Consider the following 9,936-nt stretch of genomic DNA (forward strand, 5'->3'; position numbering starts at 1 on the left):
AACCCTCGTCCAAAAACTCCAGGTTGGGTGCACAGCCCTGTTCGTCTTAGCCCGGAATTTGTGAACCACACGTCCTGACAGCTGAGTTAATTGAAGGGTGCATTCAATGAGCAGAGGGGGGGCTGTGGGCTCCCCCAAATGGTGTCCTCCACCGGCACCACCTTGCACAGAGACTGTGGGCACAAGGTGCATTCTGGTGGGAGCGGGGCGCTCTGCAAAATGGCTCTTGGCAAAAAAATAAACGGAACTAAAATAGATGCCCAGAGCCAAGCGGAAAAACCCGCGGGCTAAACTTGGCCTTGTTTTAAGATACTTTGGCTGTCATTCATGTGTGCACGCCCATTCAAACAGTGCTCTGTAAAACTCCAGGGCAGGTTCACACTCTCTTTCCTTTTAGCTTGTGAGTCACTCCTCATTGGGCCGGGCGTTCATCCCTCACCATGCTTTGCCCTGCCCCGGGTTCCCTGCTAAGGGTGGGGCAGAGATCAGACCTCCCGGGTCATGGCCGAAGACATCCAAGAATATCCACTGGAGCCAGAGAGACTCACGTCTCCGGCACGTGTGCAGGGGGCTTTGCAATTCCAGCCCGGTCCAACATTAACCACGACTGAACTTTGACCAGCCGCTCGGGCGGGAAAGGGGGAACTGCATCAGCAACGCCCCTGATCTCGCTGCTCGGCAGCAGCGTTGGGTAGAGGGCATCCAAGGTGCATTTGGAGACCATGGCGGTGGCATGGTTTGAGCTGCTGGCATCTGTCCAGCCCTGTTCCCGGGAAAGGCGTTTCCCCGCCCTGATGCCCCAGGCCCTGGATTGTGCAGACAGGGAAGTGGAGGTGGGGGCTTGCTCCTGAGGGTGGTGGGCACCGTGCTGCTCCACAGGGGTCCCCCGTCCCAGCCATTGGACTGCACTTAGGGTGACCGTACGTCCCATTTTGGCCAGGACAGTCCCCTCTTTAAGCACTGGCCTGACTTCTTTTGGCAAAAGTGTCCCGTAAAAATTTATCCGTTGGCAAGAGCAATTACGGGACAAATGCCAACTTTTGTCGGAAAAGGTGGGGTGCAGTACAGATGGGCGAGCCGCAATGCCAGGCCCTTGTAGGGGGGGAGGCAGGGCTTGTGCACGGGTGGGGCAGGCAGGGTTCCAGCAACCAGTGACCCCAGCCTCGCACAGGGAGGGGGCTCGGGCAAGCGGTGCCATGTGTTTGTGGGGGGGCTCACACCACCCTGGGCTGTGTCCAGTTTTCTCTTTGGGAAATATAGTCCCCCTAACCACACTCCCACCCCCACGCCCCATGGTTTAATCACTATACCCCACTCTCCTCTCTAAAGCAGCCAGGTGCCCTGATTCCCAGCCACCTGCTCTTCTAACCAGTCAATACCACTTCCCTTCTCCTGCCAGCAAGAGAACCCAGGCATCCTGACCCTCAGTTCCCCGCCCTGCTCTAACTCACTAGACTCCACTCCTCTCCCAGAGCCAGGGATAAAACCCAGAAGTCCTGACAACCTGTTTTAAGTATGAAATCTCACTCACCTCTCCATGGAACCCAGGAGTCCTGGCTCCCAGCCCCCCACTCCACGCTAGTCACTAGATCTGGTTCACCATTGTGTGGTGCTTAGGACTCCTGACCTTGAGCCCCCCCCCAGACCTCGCTCCGGTCTCTGTGGAACCCAGGAATCCTGACTGCCATTCCCAACCCTGCCACCCCTGAGCTCTAACTACTACACCCTACTCTCCACTCTGCAGAACCCAGGGGTCCTGGCCACTCCCATCCCCCACTCCTCTGAGCACTGCACTCCACTTCTCCCAGGGATGGGAATGAGACCCAAGAGTCCTGCCCTTAACCCACATGCCCTGAGCAAGCCAGAAATTGGACCAGGAGTCCTCCCACCCCATCCAGTGTGTGACCCACTTCCCCAAGTTGCCCCCCATCCCCCAAGATTTAAAGGGGAAGCAGTTTCATTCATCCGTGTGGTTTTTGTTTCTCAGCAGGAAGGATGGGGACTTTCTCAACATGTTTGTGAGTCCAAATTGTGTCACTGTTGGGTGGGGGCAGGGCTGGGGAGGGTTCTAGGAACTTATGGACGCAACCAAACAAAAGTGCATTACATCAGCGCATGTACCAGAGCCCTTCTATAAAAGGAGACGAGACAGATGTTGGTACATCTTTTCTGCTTCACTCAAATATCCGTCTGCTCCACCCCCAGCAAACTTTACTCTGCCTGAAGCCCCTAACGAGTTTTGGTAAGTCACATCCCTCTGGTACGTTGGTGCTCTAACTGCTAGATGCCACTTCCCTCCCAGAGCAGGAATAGAACCCAGGAGTCCTGGTCTTGGCCCCAGCCCTCCCTGCTCCAGCCACAAGATCGCACTCCCCTCCCAGAACCAGGGAGACAACCCAGGAGTCCTGGCTCCTGGCCCCGCTTCTCTAACCAGTGGGGTCCAGTCCCCTCTTGGAGTCAGGAAAAGGCCCAGGTTGGGGGAGCTATCTCTCAGGGCTGTAGGGAGCAGCCTTCTTTGACACCCTCTGCTGATAGAGTGGCCAGCTTTGTCTCTCTCTGTCAAACGGAGCAGCCTCTTTTGTCTCTCTCTTCTTTTTGGTTCTTGCGTGTACTGTCGCTGTATTCTCAGAAACAAAGTCATGCTATGGGGCAACCTTCCAGCAGGAGTATTTGAAGTTTCTCTCTGACTTCTCCCTGTGCGTGCCACAAAAAACCCAGCCACGAAGGAGTCAGAGCTGTGGCTACCCCAGAACTGCGGCAAATGGCTCTGTGGCTCTCCCCATCCTTTCGGCCCAATCATACATGTGCAAGTTCCCTTCTGATCTCATTTCAGCCCTGCTATGAAAAGCCCTCCAAAGACCCCAGGGTGGATCTACCGCTGCCACATCACCATGCAGTCTTCTCTTGCCGTCTGCATCCTCGCTGCTCTCCTGGCTACGGGTGAGTGGGGTCTGTTCCTATACGGGCTCATTTCCTAACTTTACCAATGGCTCAGAGCCACCTGCCAGGTGAAACTGTTCCTGAACGTAACCAAAAAGCAGCCACAGAATAACAGGGAAGCTGGGGTCGTCTGTAACCGTTCTGCCTGTCAGAGTTGGCAGCAACAAGGGCCGGGGTCAGGATCTAGGGGTTCCGTTCCAATAATAAAATGCAAAACTGTCTCGAGCCCCCACCCGGTGGCCTAGGACAAATCTATACCACCCCCGCTGGGCGCCTCCAAGAGGCAATACTTCCCCTCTCACAAGCACAGAGTCTGAGTGTAGCAAAAAGCCTTTTAATAACAGAGAGAAACAATGTGGCATTATGTTGGGGAAACACCACCAACAGGATTCATAACACAACCCATGAGCAAAAACCCACCCCAAGCAAATTGGGGAATGTCCTTTCCCTTTGGTTCTTGAGTCCAGCAACCCAAAATCACCCAAAGTCCCAAAAGTCCAATGACCCCAAAGTCTCTGTCCCTGGTCAGGGCAGCCCCAGAGTTCAAAAGTTTATCTGCAGAGTTTTACCTCCCAACCTGGGTGGAGATGGGGCGGGGGGGGGGAGAGTTAAGGGGCCCAACCTCTCCATGGGGCACCACTCTGCCAGCTGCCCCCATGAGCTGCTCCAGGCATCCGACAAACTGCTCTGCTCTACCAGCCACTCTGCCTCCCACAAACTGCTCCACCCTATAGCTTCAGGCTCCCCCACTGCTTAACACAACACTCAGTGATTTCAGCTCTTAGTCAGTTTAGCTCTTTTGTGATTTCAGCTTGTAGTAGGGGAGGCCCAGGGCTGATGCACCATTAGCCCAAAGGGAATTCAGCTCAGCAGCCTGTAACTAGACTCCTAATGGAATCAGAATTAGCTCTGATATTCCACAGTAGAGAGGAGAAAGTGCAATTAGCATGTAAGGCCCTCACCCAGAGGGGGCATACCACCCACTATCAATACCTATCCCCAGCCTCTCTCCCTTCATAGAGTTTTGGAACCCATGTCCCTTGACTAGCGAGTGCTACTTAGTTGATGGCGAGTCCCTCCATCATAACAAAAGGCCAAGTACAGTTCCAATGTCCTTGATTCACATAATCAGGATAATAACACTTTATTCTTCCTGTCCCAATAACAGAGACACTGGGGATCCCACAGCAGCCAAAGTGACCATTTGGGCAGCTATGGTCTCATTCTAGGCGGGGTGGGTGTGCCTATGCAAATGAGATCAGCCCCTGAAGTTCTTTTCCACAACTTGCCACACCTCACCACCAGATGTCAGGGTGGAGCCCATCCTGGCTCTGCTTACACGTCTGAGTGACAACATCCGAGGAGGAGAGGGCTGGAAGTCACAGTCCCCGTCACAGCGAGTGAAACAATTGTGGAAATGGGAGGAAATATTTATTCTTTAAATCACAAGAACCAAGTCGTGACGAGGCACGTTTCAGAGCTGGCCGGAGGCCAAGGACGTTTCGAGTGGGCATTGTCTGTTGTGTGACAGGCGGCGGATCTGAATTTCAGTAGCAGGAGTTCAAGGCAATATGAAGGGTAGTTCTATGTGACCCCCAGCCGGTGTCAGTGGGGCCAGGGCCCAGCCGGTGTCAGGGGGGCGCAGCTGCACTGGACTCGATGGCAGGTGTCAATCGGCCTTTGCTGAGAGTGAGACCTGGGGATCTCTCTGGGGTTTGTGAGGTGGGAAAACCCACTGGGGAACTAAAATCTGCAGCGATCCCGGGGAGATGCAGCCCCCGAGCAGCGTGAAATGTCTGTAGCCAGCTGGGACCATTGAACAAACTGGGGCAGCGCGGTGGATGAGGGACCCCAGGGCGCTGCACCCAGTGCTTCTCCGCAGAGCCCAGGACAAATCCAGGTGGGTCATGTTCTCGCTCCGTCCCCACGGGCCTGTCTGCAGTGTCCACATTGTGAAGGAGACGGAACCAGCTGCACCGGCAACCTACGGACCTGCCCTGCTGGGCAAAACTCTTGTGGCGTCGTTCTGACAGAAATTACACTCGGTAGGTGAGATGGCCCCTACCCAGCGTGGGTCAGGGAACAGTCTGGGGAGCCGGGGAGCCTGGGTCCTCTCCGAATCTCAGATCCAGGAAGGGAGTGGGGTGGATGGGTCTGAGCAGCATTTAAGGACCCAGGACACCTGGGTTCTATTGCAGACCTGTGGCTAGCTCCACAATGGGGCCTTTGGTTTAACATTGCAATGCCGACCCCCCAGGCGACACGCCAGCCAGTGGGCCGGGGCTCGGCTCCCCGTACGGTGCATGGGGACAGGGAGCCGTCTGAGGAGGGGATGTCAAGCCGGAGCCACCTAAGCCAGCCAATAGGAAATGTCAAGGAAAGGGGTGTGGCCTAAACCTTGCCCCTCCCCCAAAGTTTGGCCCCTAAGTCCCACCTGCACAGAGACATCCAGCTCTGCTTGGGGTCCACAGCCGGGAGCCCCTCACTGGGAGTCCGGTATCTGAACTGGGTCAGCCCTTCCTTGTCAATGCCAGCAGTGGAGGAGGGGCTTCCAGGAGACCTCAATGGCTGGGCGCTGAGCTGGTCCCTGGGGAAGCCAAGTTCAAATCCCCACTCAGCCCAAATTGGGGTGGGGACTTCAGCCCAGATCCCTCCCCTCCTATGGTTTTGCCTGGCCCTCTGGCCTACGGGCAGGTCTCTGTACATCTCCCCTATTGAAGCCACCCCACATTGTCTGAAACAGTTAAACATTCCCTGGAACCTGATCCCCCAGGTCCACTGGGAGCATCCGACCCACTGGGCTCCGGGGTATACGGGGGGAGCAACCCCTCCCACCGTCATCTCCTCCCCTGGCGGGCTTTCTGCAGGGCCCGATCCATTGGTTGTGCTCTGAGGGCATCCCCTGGATCAGGCGCACAGGTGAGATCTTCAGGGAAACACCAAGTCTGTGAATCCCGCCGTGGCTAAGGGGTGAGCTGGACACCCAGCATCGGGATTTCAGCAGCCCAGCACATACCTCCTGGTAGCAACTTTGGCAGGAGATTCGGGGCCCCCAGGGTTTGATGGCAGCCGAGTGGGGAGCAGGACTATCTAAGTGCTGGATTTAGGTGCTGAAATGGCTTTGTCTAGCCCTGCAGGACCTTGGGTGAGTCACTTTCCCTCTCTGTACCTCAGTTTCCCCATGGGGAGAGGAGGGCTAATGGCTCATGGAGATCATTGTGAAATGGGTGTCAATGGGGTGGGAGCGGAAGGGGGAAAAATCTCTGTCTTCTCCTCCTGTGCAGCGGGAGAGAAGATCCAGACCATTTTCAAGGGCTGTGCGACGTCCAGCCAATGTAAAGCCGGCTTCGTCTCGATGAATTTTGGGAAGGGAATGATGACAAAGATGAGCATCGCCTGCTGCATGACACACTCCTGCACACCAGAGCCTGTTAAAGGTACATCTCCCCGTCTCCTCCCCCATCCCCTGCACCTCCTGCTGCCTGGAACCTACCCCATGTTAACTTCCCGGGCCTGGTCCTCCCGCCGTGCAGGGGCGCCCCATGGAATAACACTCACCCACTGGCTGGGCGGAGTTTAGTGGGCGGGGCTCTAGGCTCCCACCAGGTGTGAACCCAGCTGACCCCACCCAGGGCGGGGTCCAGGGCTCCCTGCTGCAAACCCCTCCCTTGCCCCTGCTGCCCCCGGCGTCCCCGGAGCTACAGCGCCCCCTGCAGGGGGCCCCCGGGGCTGAGCTGTGCAGCCCCCAGCTGCTCTCCCGGCCCCGACCCGTCCTGGGGCTCATCCCCCGAGCTGACTGCGTTTGCTCCACTTCTTCCCAGTGCCCCCGGCTGACACCAAACCCAATGGCCGGCGCTGCCCTGGCTGCTAAGCTCCATCCTCTGAGCAATGCCGTGAAGAGACCGTAGCATGTGCTGGAATCGAGAACCAGTGTGTCGACATCGCCGGGCCCCAAATATCTGGTAACTTGCATTCATTTCTTCTGGGATTATTTTTCCTTTGCTGTTTCCCCCTCCCTCTCTTCCCCGCCCGCCCCCGAGGGCAGAAGTGAGATGCTGCATGTGGTCCACTAAATAAAGGTATTGGCTGCAGATCAGGACACCTGGGTTCTGTTCCCAGCGCTGGCCTCCGGTGTGACCTTGGGCCAGTGTCTCCCCCTCCCTGTGCCTCTGGTTCTCCTCCATCCATTGCCTGTCAATAGTTTAGTCTCTAAGCTCTTCGTGGCAGGGATTGGTTTAGTATTGGGAGACCCAGTCAGGCCGGGCCCTGAACAGACCCCCAGTGAAGATAAGGGACCCATACTCTGCTGGGCACTAAAGACTTATAGGGAGATATAGTCCACGCCCCAAAGATCCTGCGACTGTAACCCACCCACCTCCTGGGTGTGCTCTCTTGTCCCCTGTAGCGGCACCGAGACCACTTAGTGAGAAAGTGTTGACAGCCTTAGCTAACAGCCAGCTGGCTTTTGGCTCATGCACTAAGCTCCAGAGGTCCCAGGTTCAATCCCGCCCGCCAACACCCGGTGTCTGTCGGCGTTACACAATCTCTGTAGCTATAGTGGGGATCATTCTCCCAGTTTCAGAGACTGGGAAACTGAGGCAGAGAGTGATGCTATGATTTGCCCAAGGTCACACAGAAAGGCTGTGGCAGGGCTGGGAATCGACTCCAATTTTTCAGGATCCCATCATGGTGCCGTAACTCATTATGAAGCCGCCCTTCATAAAGATCCCGCCGCTGACACCAACAGGGAGCTGCTGCTTTATAGCATGAGTAGCGTGGCTAATACAGGCCATATCCAATCTGGGTATCCTCAGTGTGCTCTAGATCTGAGCTGCAAGTGACTTGTTGAAAGACACACAGTGAGTTTGTGTCACAGTAAAGGAGAGGGGGGAGACGTGATGATAGGGACCGCAGAGCCAAAGGAAAGGCTGTGGGGGGCCTAGGCAGGGCTCACAGGGGCAGAGCTGAGGAGGGGCAGAGCTGAGGAGGGGCAGGTTGTTGTGTCTGGTCCAGTTCAAGGAAAGGAGCTGGGGGCTCACACTGATCACCTCCTTTCCTCCCCTTCATGCAGGTGTATCTGCCACAAAGACCTTCATAAAGGGCTGTGGTACTGAGTACATCTGTGCCCAGGTAAATGCGGGTTCTGGGACCTTTGCAGGGATCCATAGAAATGTAACCACGGCCAGATGTACGGCAGCCCCCGCCATGTCCAGCACAGCTCCGGGACCAGCCGGGCTGCTCTTCCCAGCCCTCGCTGGGCTCCTCCTGCTGAAGTTTCTCTCCTGATTCCCTACCCAGCGCAATGGCCACGCTGTACTCAGTAACACCCCGACTGCCTTTGTCCGCCCCTCTCCCCACCCAGGGGCCCTGGGCTCCCGGCCGGATTCGCTTCCCCTTTATATTGGTCCGCTTAATAAAAGAAACTGGACACCAAAGTCTTTAGAAATTTCTTGTGGGGAAATTTCAATTCTAGTGGGCGGGGCTGTCAAAAAGCCAATTAGTCAGTGACCCCTAGTGGTGAAATGAGGCAGCACAGGCCAGGAGCTACAACGGCTATATAAGGCTCAACCAGTTTGGTAGAAAGGACCTAGGTTGCCCGTATTCTCCACCAGTGTCACCTGCACAATCTAGGGCACCCCACCTATACCCTACCGAGGGCTCAAGGCGTGACCTGGTCAATTGAGGCACCCCCACCCTTTTCCTACCGACAGCTTGGGCTGTAAGGCACCTACCCTTACCCACAGGGCTCAGGAAGAAACCTGGTCAATTTAAGTACCTGACTTTCCCTCGGGGCTTTACGGGTCTGTGGAACCTTTTCCCAGTGAAAGGGCCTTACACAGCTGTGCTCTAAACATCGATTTACTAGGAACACACACAGAACACACGCACCGAGCAAATCTCTTGGGCTCGCCACTCCCAATTGTTAGCCGATGGCCAGGGATGTTTGGTGAGGTGCCAGCTATGCCCGTTTATACCATCCGTGACTTTAACCGCTAGGACGCACTGTCCCTTCGCGGAGGGCAGCCCGGGCTAGGCTGACGGATGCCCCAAGGTCCTAACCACCCGTGACTTTAACTGCTAGAGCTCAGAGCTCCTTCGCACCGGGCAGTCAGGATTGACTGACAGGCGCCCCAAGAGTTTGCCCCGTGGAGGCGGCACAACTCAACGCTAGGCTCTTAGTACTCTCACCTAATGGCCAGGCTTTATAGCCAAAACGGCTGAGGTTCTTTAATTGCGTTGGCTGCTTTACAGTAAACCAGAGAAACAAGTCAGGCTTATGCATAAATGGTTACCAAAATTTATTAAACTAGATTCTAATCATGTGGTTACAAAATTGCTAGTGCCTACTTATTTAAGTGTAGAGATGTTACACACACAAACAAGTTACAAAACTGAAGCTACAATCCCAAAGAAAGAAAACAAAGTATAGAGCTCTATTTCACAATATGTGTACACTAAAGATAGGAGATCAGGTGTGGGTGCTTCTTACCCTCCTTGCATCTCTCGATTCCAGCGGTGCCAAGCCAGGATCGGTCACTCAATTCCGCAGAAAGACGAATAAGGGACAAGGCTTAGGGACCCTCTTAGCTGCAGAAGCCTTGGGAGGCTGTCACTTATCTGACCAGCAGATAGATAGTGAAAAGCACTCAAAAATCATGGTGCTGTAGGTCCCCTACTTATACCTCTGTACTCCTTTATTCTCTTTCTCCTTTCTATGCTAAATTGGGGCTGGTCTGTCGGGGTGACGCCAGCTCTCGCAAGAGTAGTTCACACTTGCAAGGGAGAAACAATAAGTTTCGACTACTGGACACTTCTTTTATCAGGGTAAATATTTTCCCACCTAGGATGTTGGGGTGTGTGCATCATGCTGTTTAGTAGGGGCTAAGAGCCATGTCTGTCACAGCGCCTCTGCCTGCTGTGAGCCCAATTGTTGTATACGTTCCCAGAGGCACATTGTCACAGCACACCTGTGCTTCTCACAGCTTCAAAGGCTGT

General features: G+C 55.2%; 1 pseudogene; it reads left to right on the forward strand.

The window, feature by feature from the left end:
- The first annotated feature begins 722 nt into the window (after positions 1-722).
- LOC141977568 (phospholipase A2 inhibitor CNF-like) lies at positions 723-8,226 on the forward strand (annotated as a pseudogene).
- Positions 8,227-9,936: the final 1,710 nt, after the last annotated feature.

Source organism: Natator depressus, chromosome 24, assembly GCF_965152275.1.
Source record: "Natator depressus isolate rNatDep1 chromosome 24, rNatDep2.hap1, whole genome shotgun sequence".
NCBI lineage: Eukaryota > Metazoa > Chordata > Testudines > Cheloniidae > Natator > Natator depressus.